General features: G+C 36.7%; 1 protein-coding gene across 7 annotated transcripts in view; it reads left to right on the top strand.

Annotated features, from left to right (window-relative positions):
* NEBL (nebulette) overlaps window positions 1-15,889 on the top strand; it is a 256,863-nt gene that overhangs the window by 226,826 nt on the left and 14,148 nt on the right. The gene's annotated exons all lie outside the window — the stretch shown is intronic.

Below are 15,889 nucleotides of genomic sequence, written 5' to 3' on the forward strand. Positions count from 1 at the left end.
TAAATTTAACTTGTGATTTTTAGTGAGCAAATCAACCATATCATAGCATTTTATTCACTCATGTACTTCTTCCAATATCATTTTTTTTCAGGTTTTTGTGGCTCTCCATTTCCATCCTAAAAGAAAAACTATAACAATAGGAAAAACTGGCAGCTTTCTCCCATATGAAAGTTTTCTTACACACTCACCAGTTTGGGAGCAGAGTTAATATTCAGCAGGGAAGTTTATATAGTCTGATATTGTTTCACATGTATTAATATTAGAATATTTTGGCAAACCTGCTTTCCCAGGTACAAAACCACATCTTGCATCTGTTGGATGCCGTAGATTAAGACAGAATTTATGAAGATGACAGATTAGGGTCTAGTCATTCCAGTGGAATTACAGTGTGTACTAGACTTGACTGGTGAATTGTAAATGTTCAGAAACATTGCATTCTATGCAAGTATATATATATTTTAAAAATAGTTGTGCAGTTTCTACTTCTTGATTGTGGAAGAAGGTGCATTGAAAATCGTATTCAAAAGGTTGCTATTTTTTCTCTTTAGAAGATGTTAAAGTTATTGCTACTATTTAGTTGCCTGGAATCCTTGAATTACCTATGCTTTAAGGCATCTTAATTGTGGACCCCTGTATAACTTCTCCCACTGGCCAGAGTAATATGTTGTTATAGTTGCTAGAGTATAGGGAGTATACATTATGTTAAGTGCTGTGTAGAACATACAAGCAGTTCTGATTAAGAACAGGTGAGTAAGAAAGTGTTCAGACTGAAGAACTGACTGAACGTATGAAGAAGTACATGTCTTTGACAGAGGATCAGTCCCTTATGTCTGTCAATCTTTAGTTGATATTTTAACTTAGTTCCCAAGTCTTTTAATAGCTTGTAGTAAAAATGCTCATTTGGTGTTTTTTATGCCTCTTCCTGTGTTGTTGTGAGGTGGCCTTTGCAGTGCAGTGCATATTGTCCTCAATACCTATTCTGATCTTTCTTTTGGCTCTACTTCAACCATTTTAACGTTGCTTTATCAGCTTGATTTGATTGCTAACAGGTATTTTTATTACTTGCCATATCAAGAATAAGAAACAGGCTTTATTTTTCTGGTTGTTCTGGCATTAACAAGATTGCTTTTTGTGTGTCTTTTAAAATCTGTTGTTATGGTGATATGTTGAATAGATCCTTACCAGGATCAACATGTTTTAGCAAGATACTGTTTCTGCTTTTGAACTAGCTGGCTAGCCAGGGTTTGAGTACTGGTAGACAATTCCCATTGCATGGGAGAAATAAATGTCAGAGCTAAGTAATTTGACATAATCTAAATGATTTACAAGAAAGTGCCATTTCTGTGAACGCATTCAGAATATAGGATCGTTGGTCAAAAACATTAATATTTTCATGGCAACATTCTGTAAAAACTATCATTTATTATGTTGCCACAAGGTCAGTTTGACCTTGAACTTTATGCAGTCTCTCTAAATGAGAATCAAGTCTGCTTTAGTGAGATTTCATGGCTGTTTCTCACAGAGTTTGTACTTTTAGCTCTAGCAGTTTTTCTTACAGGAGATTGTTCAACCTGATGGAGCACCAACATGAAAGACAGTTGGACACGTGTAATCAATTTTATAACCTCTATTTGTCTTTAGCCTTGCTTTCATAATCTTTTCTGTGTTCCTATGTTCAATTGCCAGTTTATTCTGGATATGCAAGTCTTCACCAGTTCACTGCCACTGCTGATGGAATCGTTCCTTTGCCACCTCTCCCAGCCCTTAGCTGGGTCCCTGGCTTCATAACAGATGTTAAAGGCCTGAATAACTCACTCTCTTGTCTTTGGTGCGTTTCAGTTACAACATCATAGGGGGCTACTAACATTGTTTCACTAGAATTATTTCTTCCTATTTGTTTTCCTGACAGTTATTTTAGATTATGTGGTTAAGCTAAGCCAAGTATGCTTTCCGTGGAGCTTTTCCTACAAAATCTCCAAAATCTCTAGTTTTTTGCATGATGTAAGTTTGGGAAATTCCCTGTTCATTTAGACTACTGCAGCTAAAGTCAGATAGGAACCAATTGTTAACACTTTTCAGCGAGACTGATGTAGGTACTGAACTTTCCATTTGATATTCAGTTTGAAATTACTTTTCAGCTTTTTTAGTCCTATTCTGCAACTCCTCTCTGTTAGTACTTTGCAAGGTCAACTTTATTACTTCATGGTATCATTGAAATTTTTGCCGTTCTGGACAGAAGGTGTTGCACTGGGGCTTTCCTGTCTGCCTAAATGCTCTGTAATTAATTGCCACCCTAACAAAAGTTTCCTTTTTTCCTGCAAGCCATTCTGTAGCACTTCTCAGAAACAGTTGGGTGCCACATTAGTTCTTACAAAATTCTCAGCTGTTTTTCAAGTAGTTATTTTCAGCTTGTCTAAAGAGGAATAGAAGCTAATAATTTTTCTTTAAATCCTGTTTTTAACACTGGTGTTATAACTTGTCACACATGCAGCTATTCTTTCAATTTTGGGAAGGTCTTTCACATTATTTTAGTCAGGAGAAGGAGATGTATGGGTATGAGAGCTATTTTTGTTTATGAAGGCAGATTACACAGTTCAATCTTTGCAGAACATTGTAGAGAAAAAAAAAAAGGCAGCAAGGGTCATAGAACCAAAGAATGGCTTGGGTTGGAAGGGACCTTAAAGATCACCTAGTTCCTACCCCCCTGCCATGGGGGGCTGCCACCCACTTGATCAGGTTGCTCAAAGCCACATCCACATGATCTTGAACACCTCCATGGATAAGGCATCCACAGTTTCCCTTAGCAACCTGTTCCAGTGTCTTACCACCCTCATATTAAATAATTTCTTAATAACATCTATTCTAAATCTCCCATCTTTTAGTTTAATGCTTTTCCCCATTGTCCTATCATTATCTGAGTACAAAGTTGCTCTCTATCTTTTTTATAAGCCCTACTTAAGTAATGAAAAGCTGCAATGAAATCTCCCCAGAGCCTTCTCTTCTTTAGGCTGAACAGCCCAAGCTCTCTCAGCCTTTCTTCATAGGAGAGGCGCTCCAGCACTCCGATCATCCTTGTGGCCCTCCTCTGGACTCATTCTAATACATCCATGTCCTTCTTGTGATGGAGGCCCCAGACCTGGATGCAGTACACCCAGTGGGGCTTCACAAGGTCAAAGCAGAGGGTGACAATTACCTCCCTCAATCTGCTGGCCACTCTGGGTTGCAAGCACACACTGCCAGCTCATGTCAATCTTTTTATCCACCAGAACCCCCAAGTCCATATAACTATGGATTTTTTGGTCTCAGAAGGGAATATAGCTGCCACCTAATTGGACTTGCATTCATAGTCTCCACAGTGTTTCTCAGACCGTGCAGAAGCATGCATTTCTTGAAAAATATCTTCTATCTTAAGGTCTGCAAATTAAAAGTGAATCTACCATCTCCTGCTGGTAACTGCAGTAAGTGAAATTGGCATTTAGCTCACACCATCCATGGGTCATGACTATTTTGTTTAATTCCCAAAGGCAAGAGTAAAAATCCTTGAAAACAACACAAGTTTACAAAAATTATGGAGTGTTTTTTTTTTTTTTTTTTTTTTTTAAGGCTTTTTATTTTAGAATACTTTACATATATATTCTTCTCAGTAGTTCCATCTCTGGAGACTGAGGCAGGGAAGGGACTGTTAACACATGAGTATTACATGTGGTAGGATGTAAGACATGGAAATGAATTTGTAGTATATGTTCTAGTACCAGTCACAGAAACTGAGCTAAGTTGCTCAAAGTTGTGTGTCCAGGTGTAGACAAAGGGTGGCAAGAAAAAATGAAGACTGCAAATAAACCTTTAAGATTAACTGTCTTTTTCTTTAAGCCCATTATACATAGCAAGCAAAGAAAAAAAATAAAAAGCTGCAACCAGAATTATTTCTGGGTTGGTTTAGGATTAGTCAAGTTAGGTAGTCTGTTTTAGGATTAGTCAAGCAATTGAGTGCACAGAAATTTGTAATTAAGGGAGCTGACCTACATTACATTTTGTTTACAAGGGTAACTGAGATACTACTGCAACAAATTCCAGACTTTGCTGTGATGGCAGGGAAGTGTCTGTGCACATTTGTGAATCACTACCACAAAGTTTCATGATGTTTAACCAGATGATAACAGATGAGTCATGGCACTGCTACTAAGGCTACCATTATTTTTGTCACTCCTGTTTTGTACGTTCTTTCATTTATTTGGAGATGAGGAATTCCTCTTAATGTTTTTGGAATGAGGAGTTCCATGTGCACAGGAGGAACATTACTGTTATTTCATTTTTTCTTTCTCTCTCTCATTATGCAACAATTTGCGAGCACATTTTGTTTTCATTATACTTCAGTGAAAATATTTTCCTTAAGGTTCTTCCTTTTGTTTTAGTTATCAAATTCCATTTATGCTGCTTTCTTTCCATCCTGTTTCAACTGCAGGATGTTTTAATTTCACTTTCCAATATTTTTCCTTCTCTTGGTTTTTATTTTAATTATCTTTTAATTTATTGTATTTCTTTGGGGCTTTCTGTTTAGCAGTATTCTGTTTTTCTTTGATTTAAATCAGCACGATTTTATTTAAATATTACCGAGTTTTGTTTTTAGTCTGAAGGTTTAAAATGGTCTTAGTGAACATCCTGCTATGGATGAATTAAACATTTTTTTTTTTTTTTTTTTCTATGATGTACCATTTTTTCATTTTAGTTGAAACCTTTCAACTTGCTTTTCTCCCCTTTTGCTTTTCTTTATATATATATATATATATATATGTATATGTATATGTATATGTAATTTTATTTCCTTTTAATTTCTAGTTTAATTTGTATGTATTAGTATATGGTCATGATGTATTTGTTTTTCCTTACTACATGTTTGAAATTTTTCAGTTTATTGAAGTGTCCCTTTATTCTTATCTTAAGTTGTGTTTAGTCTGTAGATGGAAAAAAGTGAGAGGTGACTATCAGTTCCTTTCATGGATGTGTTGTTACTCTGCTGAGAAAAAAGCATGATTTCATCATCATATCTTAAAACTCTGTCTGCAGAAGTATGCAGATAAGTTTGGTGTATGCCAAAAAGCTTGCATAATGTAAGAAACCTTAGTGGATGTTAGGAAAGAATGTTCAAGTGCCCTCTGCTGCGTTTTAAAAATTAATGTGAAGATTCCATGTGTTCTAGAATCAGTGTGTTACTGGCTGGCTACATGTCCATTATTTAGGTTTTTCTCCTTCAGACTAGGCTGTTAAGATTCTGTTCTCCTGCCACCAGGAAAGTAATGAGAATTGACATAAAGAGGCCATGATCTGAGGTTTTAGGTCTTCTTATTGTGATAAAAGAGGTCATCTGCTAGAAAAGACTCAGGTCTTTTCCTCACTTTTCCTTTACCTGGGAAGCTTCCTCCTATTACTCACACTGGTAATCAAAGTACAGAAATTTCAACAGAGCATGAAATTCCACTTATAACTTGATAGACTTAAAATTTTTGTTATCAACCTTAAAAGTAACCTGTAGGTTTCTAAGAGAAAACTGAAAATTAGTAGTAGATATTCTACTGATACTACATAATAATGGGTCAGATCCACAAAAAGATTATTGCAATCAACGTTTGAAGAATAAACATGGGAAATGGGCATGGTGGCAATTTGACTCCAAAGTACATGAAGACTGTAGAAGAGTAATACAGTATTTTCCTGTGGTGTATAGGTACTTAGTCTTGAAGTCTTTATATAGCTTGAAATGGGAGTAAAGTCAATGAAAAACAGTAAGTCCTTTAATTTATCTCCCTAGTGGCATGTCCTCCTTGTGTGATATGAGCCTTCTGAAGAAGAACGGGTTCAGAGCAGCTGAGCTTGCTGCCCCTCCATTCCTCATTTTCTCTGGACTCTAGGGGTTATCTTTCTCTTTTCCTCACTGAGGCAGGAACATTCTGTAGGCCATTAGAAGTACTATTGTTTGAACTGTAGTCTGAACACAGCCCTGCACCAAGCAAATTTTGATCAGTACAAAATATAGTATATATTATTTTATATCATTGACAACATTACTGTCAGAATGACACTGACATTTTAAACACTGATTTCAAGAATGTCTTCTCTAACCCTAGGACACAACATATCTGTGGCTCTGTTTCTAAAATGTTTGTTTGTAGGATTTGCTTCAGGCTTTGACATCCACACATATAGGATCACAGAATTGTTTAGATTAGAAAAAAAAAAAAAAAAAAAGAAAAGCAAGATCATCAAGTCCCACCACATATACCACAGAAACTCCTAGAGCAAGAAAATACACTGTTGCTTCTGCTCCTGGTTTGTCTGATCAGGAGACAAACATTCTGATGAAGTTGAGCAAGAAGCCTTTGCATCTCACATGCTGAATTTGCAGAGATGCTCCCTTGTATGTGGTTAAAGATGTCTGCTTGTGTTTGGATTGTGGGAATATTCTTCTGTTGTGCCAATAGGCAGAAAAGGAAAGAAACAGAATTTGGTTTCCTTTCATTGCTGTCTTCTTGGCACTTTTTTTTTTTTTAATTAAAAAAAAATGCCCCCACAGTTATGAGGGTGGAAAATTCACCATTACTAAAAGACAAGTCAAAAAAAAAAAAGGGGGGGGGGGAAATATATGATAGTTTTTTATATTGTAATATTGAGGTCTGTCTTCCATCTCCAGGTGCAGGAATACAGGGCAGAAAGCCTTCACCCTTCTTCACATTCTTATTCAGATGCTGAGCTCTGTCATTTTAGGAGGTCAAGCAGAATGACACAGCAGTTACATTTTCTTCTTTAGCAGACCAAGAAGAATAGTTCTTTTATGTTAGGAAGCTGAACTCTGTTTCCATAATGTTGTTCACTAGAGTCTGGTAATCATATATGGCATTTGGAGGGAGAGGAGTTGTAGATTTCACAGGAAGAACTAAAGGGGTTTGTGCGTTTCTTGTCCCCTTTTAAGTGTATCAGAAGGCTGAACACATCAAAACAGTAAAGTGGACTCCTTCTTGGTAAGAGTCACATTGTCTCTTCTGTTATCCACCAGACTCTTGGATCTGTTTCTGAGTTTTTATTTTTATTTCAGACTAGATGGTGCTTTGGCTTTACCCTTTTACATGCAAACACTCAGAGGTTTGCCAACCTGACAGCCAATTTGTGGGAAAAAGAATTTTTTTTTCCACACAACAGTATCATGGTAAAAATTTATGATTATTCATCTTGGTAATCATATTTCTGTTCTTAAGTGTGTAATGTACTTGCATTAATGTTCTTAAGTGTGTAAAGTGCTTGCAGTTGAATAACAAATACCTTTCCTGTAAACCTATTGTAATATTTTTGAACTAAACTAAATATTTCTCTGTGTATGTAATATGGGCACAAGTGCACATATATCTGTTTGTTACCTATCAGATACCTTAAATTATTTAGCTTAATCAGTTTTCATTGTCACAGAGCTTACACTCCTTCAAAACAGGTGAATTTGGGTTTTCCATTCTCACATAGATTTTCCTCTTTTTCTTTTTTTCTTCATATAAATTTGCTTTAATCACATTGTACCCCAGAAGGATCAGGCAGCAAGACAGAGCCTTCTCCCTTCTTAAAACTGCACCATTCATTCTAGGAGGGTATGTTTTGGTCTTTTGGCTTCTGCCTTATCCTTTGCAGTGATTCCTAATGTTCAAAGGGGCATAATTTTTGTTTTGATTATAAATAATGACATTACTGGCAGGGGAGTTTATGAAAACAGTGGGAGGTTTCCTGATAGAAAGGTGATACTTTTCCACTTATAGATTTGAGGTAAGAAAGGAAATTACATGCAAGGTCAGTTGTGAGAGTTCAGATTTCAGTAAGGAACAGGTAGAATGTATTCTTTGTACATGTGTTAACTTCTAAATAAGTTTCTGTGAAAAGATTTCTGACAATGCTTAATATGTAATTCAGCCTCCTCTGAATAATATATTTCAGCATTTTAAACCATACAAGTCTAGGAATCCAGAATGGCAATAGGACTATATGTATGTATTACCTCAAGAATTATCAGATCTGGCCCATCAGACTCTTAGACTCTTAGTGTCATCTACTTTTACTGAGTGCTTTGTTATTGCAAAACATGAGAGAAAATAGTCCAGAAAACCACATTTCATTCTCTCCCAAAGAGTGGAAGAACTATGAAGTATTTGTAAAACTCAAAACTTCTTATGGAAGCTTCTTACTAAGCTGGTGAGGGAACTGGAGAACAAATCTTATGAGGAGCAGCTGAGGGAGCTGGGGTTGTTCAGCCTGGAGAAGAGGAGGCTCAGGGGTGACCTTATTGCACTCTACAGGTACCTTAAGGAGGCTGTAGCGAGGTGGGGGGAAAGTGCCCAGGGAAACTACCCAGGGAAGTGGTTGAGTCACCATCCCTGGAAGTCTTTAAAAGACGTTCAGATGTAGAGCTTAGGGATATGGTTTAGTGGAGGACTTGTTAGTGTTAGGTCAGAGGTTGGACTAGATGATCTTGAAGGTCTCTTCCAACCTAGATGATTCTGTAATTCTGTGATTCTGTGGAACTCACTGAGGGCTAGATATTATCTTCGGTTAAGTTTTGATTAAGATTTGATTTAGGGCTCTGGGTATAAAACTAAATACTCTACCTTGCTTGTAATATATTAAAATTGTGATACAGCTGAAAGCCAATTTTCATTTAGTGTGTGTTCACTGAAGATGAATTAATGTTCCAGAGAGAGCTTTATACTTTACACTTCCAAATTATTTTTGCTTGATTCCCTCTGCCTATCCTTGATTCTTGTGCTCCTTTGAGATCTGACAGCACAAAAAAATAATTTCCACACATTCAGTTTGGGGGATCTTTCTGTTTGCTCTGCCAGCTGTCTGTTTGATGTTCCCTTTTCCTTTAAACAGCTGGTGAGCAGAAGCTGGAAGGGCAATTTTGAATTGATTCAATAGTTGGAAGTGTTAATGGCTCCCTTGCCAAGCAGCTGTTTGCATTGTTTAGACTGGTGCCTTAGAGCAACTTTTGATACACTTTGGAGGGCTTTATATCCAGCAGCCAATAAATATCATTAGTAAATTCATGTGCAGTCATGTACTAGATCCTGGTTGATGCTGTCCTTCCACCATTGCTCAGGCTGGTTATTCCCACTATGCTAATAAACCACTGCATAGAAATGAAAGAACAGCTTCCATAAGAGGAACTTGCAGGGTTTTTCTTTAATGCAACTGGGCAATGGTTGATGTTCAGTACATATGAGTTCAAATTGTAATTGAAGGCATATGGGTAATGTAACATGTTAACATAATCTTTATTTAACCAACTCTTTCCATTTGCAAGGAAGCCTGAGCAAAAACCTGCCTATTCACAATTTAAGAAGGAATTGCAGCTTCCTGTGGTACACTGTGGCCCCACTAGGACCTAGCATGCCTCAGGCTGGCTTCAGACATTTTGTGCCTTCATAAATAAAAGAATGTGGTGCTGCCTGCAAGAAAAGGAACAGGTATATTGTACTGCTTTCTTAGCTGAGACACACCATGGTTTAGATGGAATGTCAGCCAAAAAAGTCAGCTTGTAAGAAGGTTTGTTTGTCAGTGACACCTAATCCTTGCTGCAATTTGTATTCAGAACTCCAGAGCAGGATGCCATGTGATTTTGTTATATCCCAGTTGTCACAGCAGTAGGAGAACTGGGGATACCTTTAAATACTGGTATACCACCTTTAAATACTGATACACCACCTGCTAATACGTATGCAGGCTAAGCTCACTGGACTGTACAGCTACCATAGCTGATTCCCAAACAATATTCCTAGCACTTTCTGCTATAATCCATATAAGATGAATGGGATCACTCCTTTTATATTTGAGCTGCTAAAACAGTTCCTGGAATTTAATAAAATGTAGAAAATATATGTGAAAATACATGCAATCGAGGTTGCAAAGATGAGTTGAAGACCTTGTCTTTTTGTCAAAAAATCATTTTCACAATTCAGATAGGTAAATGGATCTGTCAAAGCAAAACCAAGTATCCAAGTCCCACCCTTTCAAAGCAAAACCAAGTAGCCAAGTCCCTCCCTTCTCCTGACAGCATCTAGTGTAAACTGTGCTTCAAAAATACAATTTATTCTCCTCTATTCCCATTAATATTTCTTTTGTCCTTAGAACATTTAATATATTAAACCTGATTTAGTGACCAAAATGATTGAAAGTGAATAAATGAAATTTTAGGATTTAAAATGGGGGACAAATAGGACTCAATTTTTAAGATTTAGAAGCCAAATAGGATGGGTTTATTTTTACAGTGCTGTAGTAAAACTGATCAATATGATCTAGAAGCAGGAAAAATGGTTTAATTTAGTTGAAGTGAGTTATTGTAGATGCCCATAAAACTTTAAACATCAGATATATAATTCATACAGCTTTTAACATATCCTGTGAACAACTGTACACAGAAGTTAGATGAAGACAGTAATTTTTGTCATTCATTCTGAATTCTAATTTTGCATTTGTTCACTTCTATCCCATTTTTTTAGGAGAACACACAAACACGTCAGTATGAGTGAACAGCCTCTTCCTCTGTTTTTAAAGGCTTGTGGATATTCAGGTGGATATTCAGTTGACTGTTTTCTTTCTTTCAAAGCTAACAGTAGAAAACAGGATATCCTGTGTTCCCTTCATTTTTCTCTAGACTCTGACATTTGTATCCTGCTTGTTGACATGACTTCTGGAGGCTTTGCTACCTGGACTTGCCCTGAATATAGCCCTTTTGTGCAGTTCCTCTGAAGTGAATGAAAACCATACTACTGTTATTTAAAGGAAAAATGTTCATGAGAGACTGTTTATTAGCAATACAGAGATTTAGACCCCTTAGAGAGGCCAGAAGAAAGCTTCTGAAAACCCCTCAGAAAGCAGATTGCACTGAAGGAGGATGTAATGAAATTGACTGATCCACTGTTCCTTGATATATGATCAATTAAGGAGAAGGCCTTGGTGATCAGGCACATAGACCATGATGTACTAGAGAGGCAGTTTGCTATCCATCCTTCCATTGGGATATCTAGTACTTCCCAAATTCCCACTTCACTTGCTATTGGATGGATGATGGACCACTCATACAAGCAGCATGACCAGTATTAATATTATTGTCTGTTCATGAAAATCAGGAATTTTGTAATGGGTGAATTTTTTGTGAGCTTGTTTGTTGTCTGAAGTAACTGACATATGAGATAGTCCCCCTCTAAAAGGAAATCAAATTACAAAATAAAATACAATGTTCCATGTGGTGTAAACACATTAGCTGTGTGTTTGTCATTCCTTTCAAGAGTTCTTTGTTTCCTTTGACATATGCTAAATAGCTATATGTGATCTGTCATAATTTCATTCAAAATCCAATTTTAATTTCTTATAATGAAACTCCTATTAAGAGTTATAATTGTATGATTCTGCATTCCTCACAATAATCTACTTCAGTTTACATGGTAGGTACATATTAATTATTGATAGCTTAATTATTGATAGCTGATAAAATGGTGTTATAAAATAATGGTGCATAAAACAGTCTATTAGTCTAATCATGACACTAATGAAGCTTAGTTTAAGACATTTTATCTTATCCATTGTAATATGTCTGTAAGTAGCCTTGAGAGTAGAGACACTGATATTTTTGCCCCTTGAATATTTAGTGTTATTTATTTTAAATATAAAATTGGTAATTTTATTGACTTTTTCCCCCAGAGTATTTTTCCCAAAGACTTGGAGATTGGATCGTTTATTTCTTACAGCTTTATACTTTAGGTTATAGGAACTTCCTAAGCTTGTAACATTCTGAATTTGCCACTGACTTCAAATAGTTCAGAGTTTCAATTCTAATGAGGTCAGTGAGCATGCCAGTTATTTATTAGCACCCTGTGTGAATTAGGCCATACTTTCAGGTTGTTATTTCAGCAACCTAATTATATCTGGGTTTGATATTCCAATTTACTAAGTAATACTGACTCCTGTAATGGATAGTACGCTGACAAACTGCTGCTTCTGACAGAGCACCACTGAGAGCAGCAAGCCTGGTAGCTCAGACATCCGTGAAAGCAGTCTGACAAGTAAAGGGCAAGAAAAAGGGGGAAAAAAAAGAAAAAAAAAAAAAAAAAAAGAAAAGAAATGAAGGGAAAGTTACTATATGCACAAGAAAAAATGCCAAGATGCCTTACCATGTTGTTCTCTACTGTTCTAAAAACAGCACTGTTCTGTATCAGGTCTCACCATCTGCAGTCTTCAGGTTAGTGCTTTTTGTATGTTCATACAGTCTGATATATTCCCAGTGAATTTAACTGCATTGTGCTACTCTTTCTGGCTACAAAATAATAAAACTCTGTAAGAGTTAAAATCAATTTAAAATAAAGCACAGAGTATGTGTTGCCATTTTCTTGCTTATTTGAAAAGTTAATGCTGAAAAAATTAACTTTAGAGCCGGATAGGAATTTTTCAATATTGTTCATCAGAAGACAGCAGTTTAACACCAAACTTTTTCTACAGGAATGGCTCACTTGTGATTAATGTCCCAATGCCAAAAAATGGTCGATTAAGTTTTAAGATAGCTAGGGTTATAGCTTGAGATTTTTAAAAACAAAGAATCGAGCTTTACATTGAAATGTGTTTCATTTGTTGAGTAACTTAAATTATAATATGCATTAAATTTTGTCAAAATTAAATCTAGATCTTGCATGAATCTCTGAGATATTTTTTTTAATTTTATTTTCATCACAGTTTGGGACAGGAGCATTTTTGGCAACCAGTTCTGCATTGGAAAATTATTTCTGAAACGTTCCTACTATTGTCTGCATCTAACATTGCTGTAATTTTCTGGTTTTTCTCTATACTCCTGTGACTGCGTTTTTTGTTGTTGTTGTTGTTTGTTGTTTGTTTGTTTTTTCCTTTTTCTTTTTCTTTTTAAATTATGGCTCGTAGAGAATATGCCCTTCTTGCTCTGTACCATGTGAGTACTTCTGTACCTCATCTCCTCCTCTACACACTCTCTAACCTCTCTGGGAGTCCTTGCACACTTACCAGTCTTTAAATTGCTGGCTCTGTTAATGCACCTTTATAGCCCAGATCTCATTCTGTCTCATCGGGTTTTGATCTATTTCTTCAATATCTATTGTTAATGTCAAGCATCCAGCTCATGATGGCTACATCAGACTTAGACCTAAATTTCCATTATGTCTTTTTTTTTCAAATGCTGTGGTGATCTGGTGTATGAGAAACCTCAATTATATGCTCATTGAAGTGGCATACTAAAGCGCAGGAGCATTCTGTGTTAGGTGGGATGCACTGTTTGGAGCTGTGACATCTGGAGGGGAAGCATCTGTGAAGCTCAGTTCTTTCGTGGCTTGAACTTATGCAGAAGCAGGGCACTAAGAGGCCTACCTTGGGACAGCTGAGCTGATCTAACTTTTTGCTGCCTTCTCCTGCTTTGAGTGTTTGGTCCTGCCTCCTCCCTTGCACGGTGTGTGTTGTTGGTCTGATCCCTTTCTGAACTAAGCATCCCTTGGTGAGCTGAGGCACCAAAACAGCAGAAAAGCAGCACAGCTGAGAGAAAGGGTGGCAGGACTGTTAGATTGTCTCAGCCAGTTCTTGGAGCATCAACTTCAGATATGCTGTGTGTGGGAATCAGGTGTGAGCAGCCTATAGCTGTCTGGGGCGGTCACCTCATGCCTTCCGCTGAGTTCTTCCAGCACTCTTAACTTCAGCAAACAATGATGTTTAGCACATCATTTTTAAAAGTCTGCTAAGAGCTCACCTGTCATAGCAGTCAAGGTGGTTTTCTTTTCATGCCTTTCACAGCCTCATATCTATCTTGCCTTACTTGCTGCCAAGCTATCAAGTCTTGTTTCTGATTTGCCTGTGACATGCCTTCTTTAAAACTCTCATTAAATTCTTGGCTGACCACAATTACGGTCCATTTATCCTGCTGTCCATGTTTTAGCAGGATGTAAACTTCTGCAGAGTTAAGGCAAAAGGCTTCTTAAAATCTCTCCATAACTGTTTCTCAGGATGCTTGTATGGCTACCACAATGCTGTGTTGAGCTCACCTCAGTAACTTGTACAGCAATATACACAGCATAGGAAATAAACAGGAGGACTTACAGGGTGGATGGTTGCCCAAAAAGGTTAGTGAAATCTTAATCTGGAACTCAGAATTTACTGGACAAAGCCTTAAGCACCTAACCTAACTTCAAATTTGGCCCTGATTTTGGTAGGGGGACAGACTATCTTACCTCTGCAAGTCTCTTCCAACCTTAATTATTCTATCATGGCCTTTATTACTTTTTTGCTCTCTTCTACGCTGTGATCACTTTGGTTCCACTTTTGTTTCCTTTCTTTGACTTAAAGCTTTTTGAAACGGTGTCCCTGTTGCTTACATATAATATTGTCCATAGCTTACATGTAAATATATTTATAACTTTAAATATATATAAATAAATGTTTGTTTTCATGTAGTCTACTTTTTTTTTTTTTTTTTTTTTTTTTCCCACATCTGTTTGGCATTCATTTTTCCTGTCCTTACTCAAGTTGATTAGTACCTTTTCATCAAAAGTCTTGCTGAGAGTTTTGATGGGATAACTCTACAGGGGAAGTACTGCTTCAGCACATAAAGATAGCTGAATCAGACCTTGAGTGATGTCAGGTGCATTATTGTGGAAGTAATTCTGTTACTAGAAACATTGAATTCAGTTAGATTCAGGAAAGAGGTGGAAACTGTTGAAAGTTTCCATCGATGAAATATTCCATTTTTGCTAAGTGATGATAATATACTACTTTGTTCAAGGATATGATTGGTAATACAAATTTTAACCCAAAACACTTTAAATATTTTAATGATAGGGAGCACCAGCCAATGTCTGGGAAAAGTGATAGAAACAACAACAAAAAAAACACCACGAAATACTGAGAACTGAAGTTAACACATTGATACTTTCTGAAGTCTTTTAGAAGGTGTCAGTTGTTATTATCCACCAGCTTCAATGCAGCAATAACAGATTACTGTGGTCAGGGGAGGTGTGCAGCTTGGGCAGTTGCCCACTCACATACACAACTTGTGGGGCATCCATGAGGACCGCAGAAGTGTGCTGTACACATACAGTTCCTTATGTGATTGCTTGACTTCTTTGATAGTGTTTTCTGCTGCGTGGGACATAGCTGAATAATTTCTAAGCCAGTAACAGAAGAAATAAGGAACTAATAGCTATGGTACAGACTTTCCAAAGGAAGACCATGAGGGCTGCTGTAGGTGAGGCAACCTGTGGAAAAGAACGAAACATCAAGGCAAAATGGGAAGGAGTTAAATATATGTGGAGCAGCAGCTTCTTCTGTTTCAGGGGAGCTAATCGGCACAAAGATAAATGATAATGCCATATTCTCTCTGTTGCAGCTTCTCTGCTCCTTGGGAACTACACAGACACAAAAATTAAATGAGTAATAATCATAATCCTTCTTTTTGCATTCTTGTCTCTTGTGCTGCTGTTATTAAGAAATGTTGCAATGTTTTAGTTCTATGTAGGCTTTCTACCTTGGTAATGAAACAATGAGTAGAGATAACATCAAAACAAGAAGTGAACGAAATGCTTAAAAAATGTCTGTAAGAATAAATGAAGTTATTATTATTTTACATATGGTCCAGTAAATAACATGTACTGCAGTAAATGCCAAAAATACAGTAGTTAGTAGAGGGGATACATTGTTTTACCATGGATTATCAAAGTTCTGCTGAACAGAAGAATTCAACAGAGTTTAAGAATGGTGTTGATAAAATATTATATCTTGGACCCTGCCCTTTAAATGATGGTTCTTTTCAGCATAAACTTTTTTTTTTTTTTTTTTTTTTTTTTTTTTTTTTTTT

This window comes from Oxyura jamaicensis, chromosome 2 (assembly GCF_011077185.1).
Source record: "Oxyura jamaicensis isolate SHBP4307 breed ruddy duck chromosome 2, BPBGC_Ojam_1.0, whole genome shotgun sequence".
Classification (NCBI taxonomy): Eukaryota; Metazoa; Chordata; class Aves; order Anseriformes; family Anatidae; genus Oxyura; species Oxyura jamaicensis.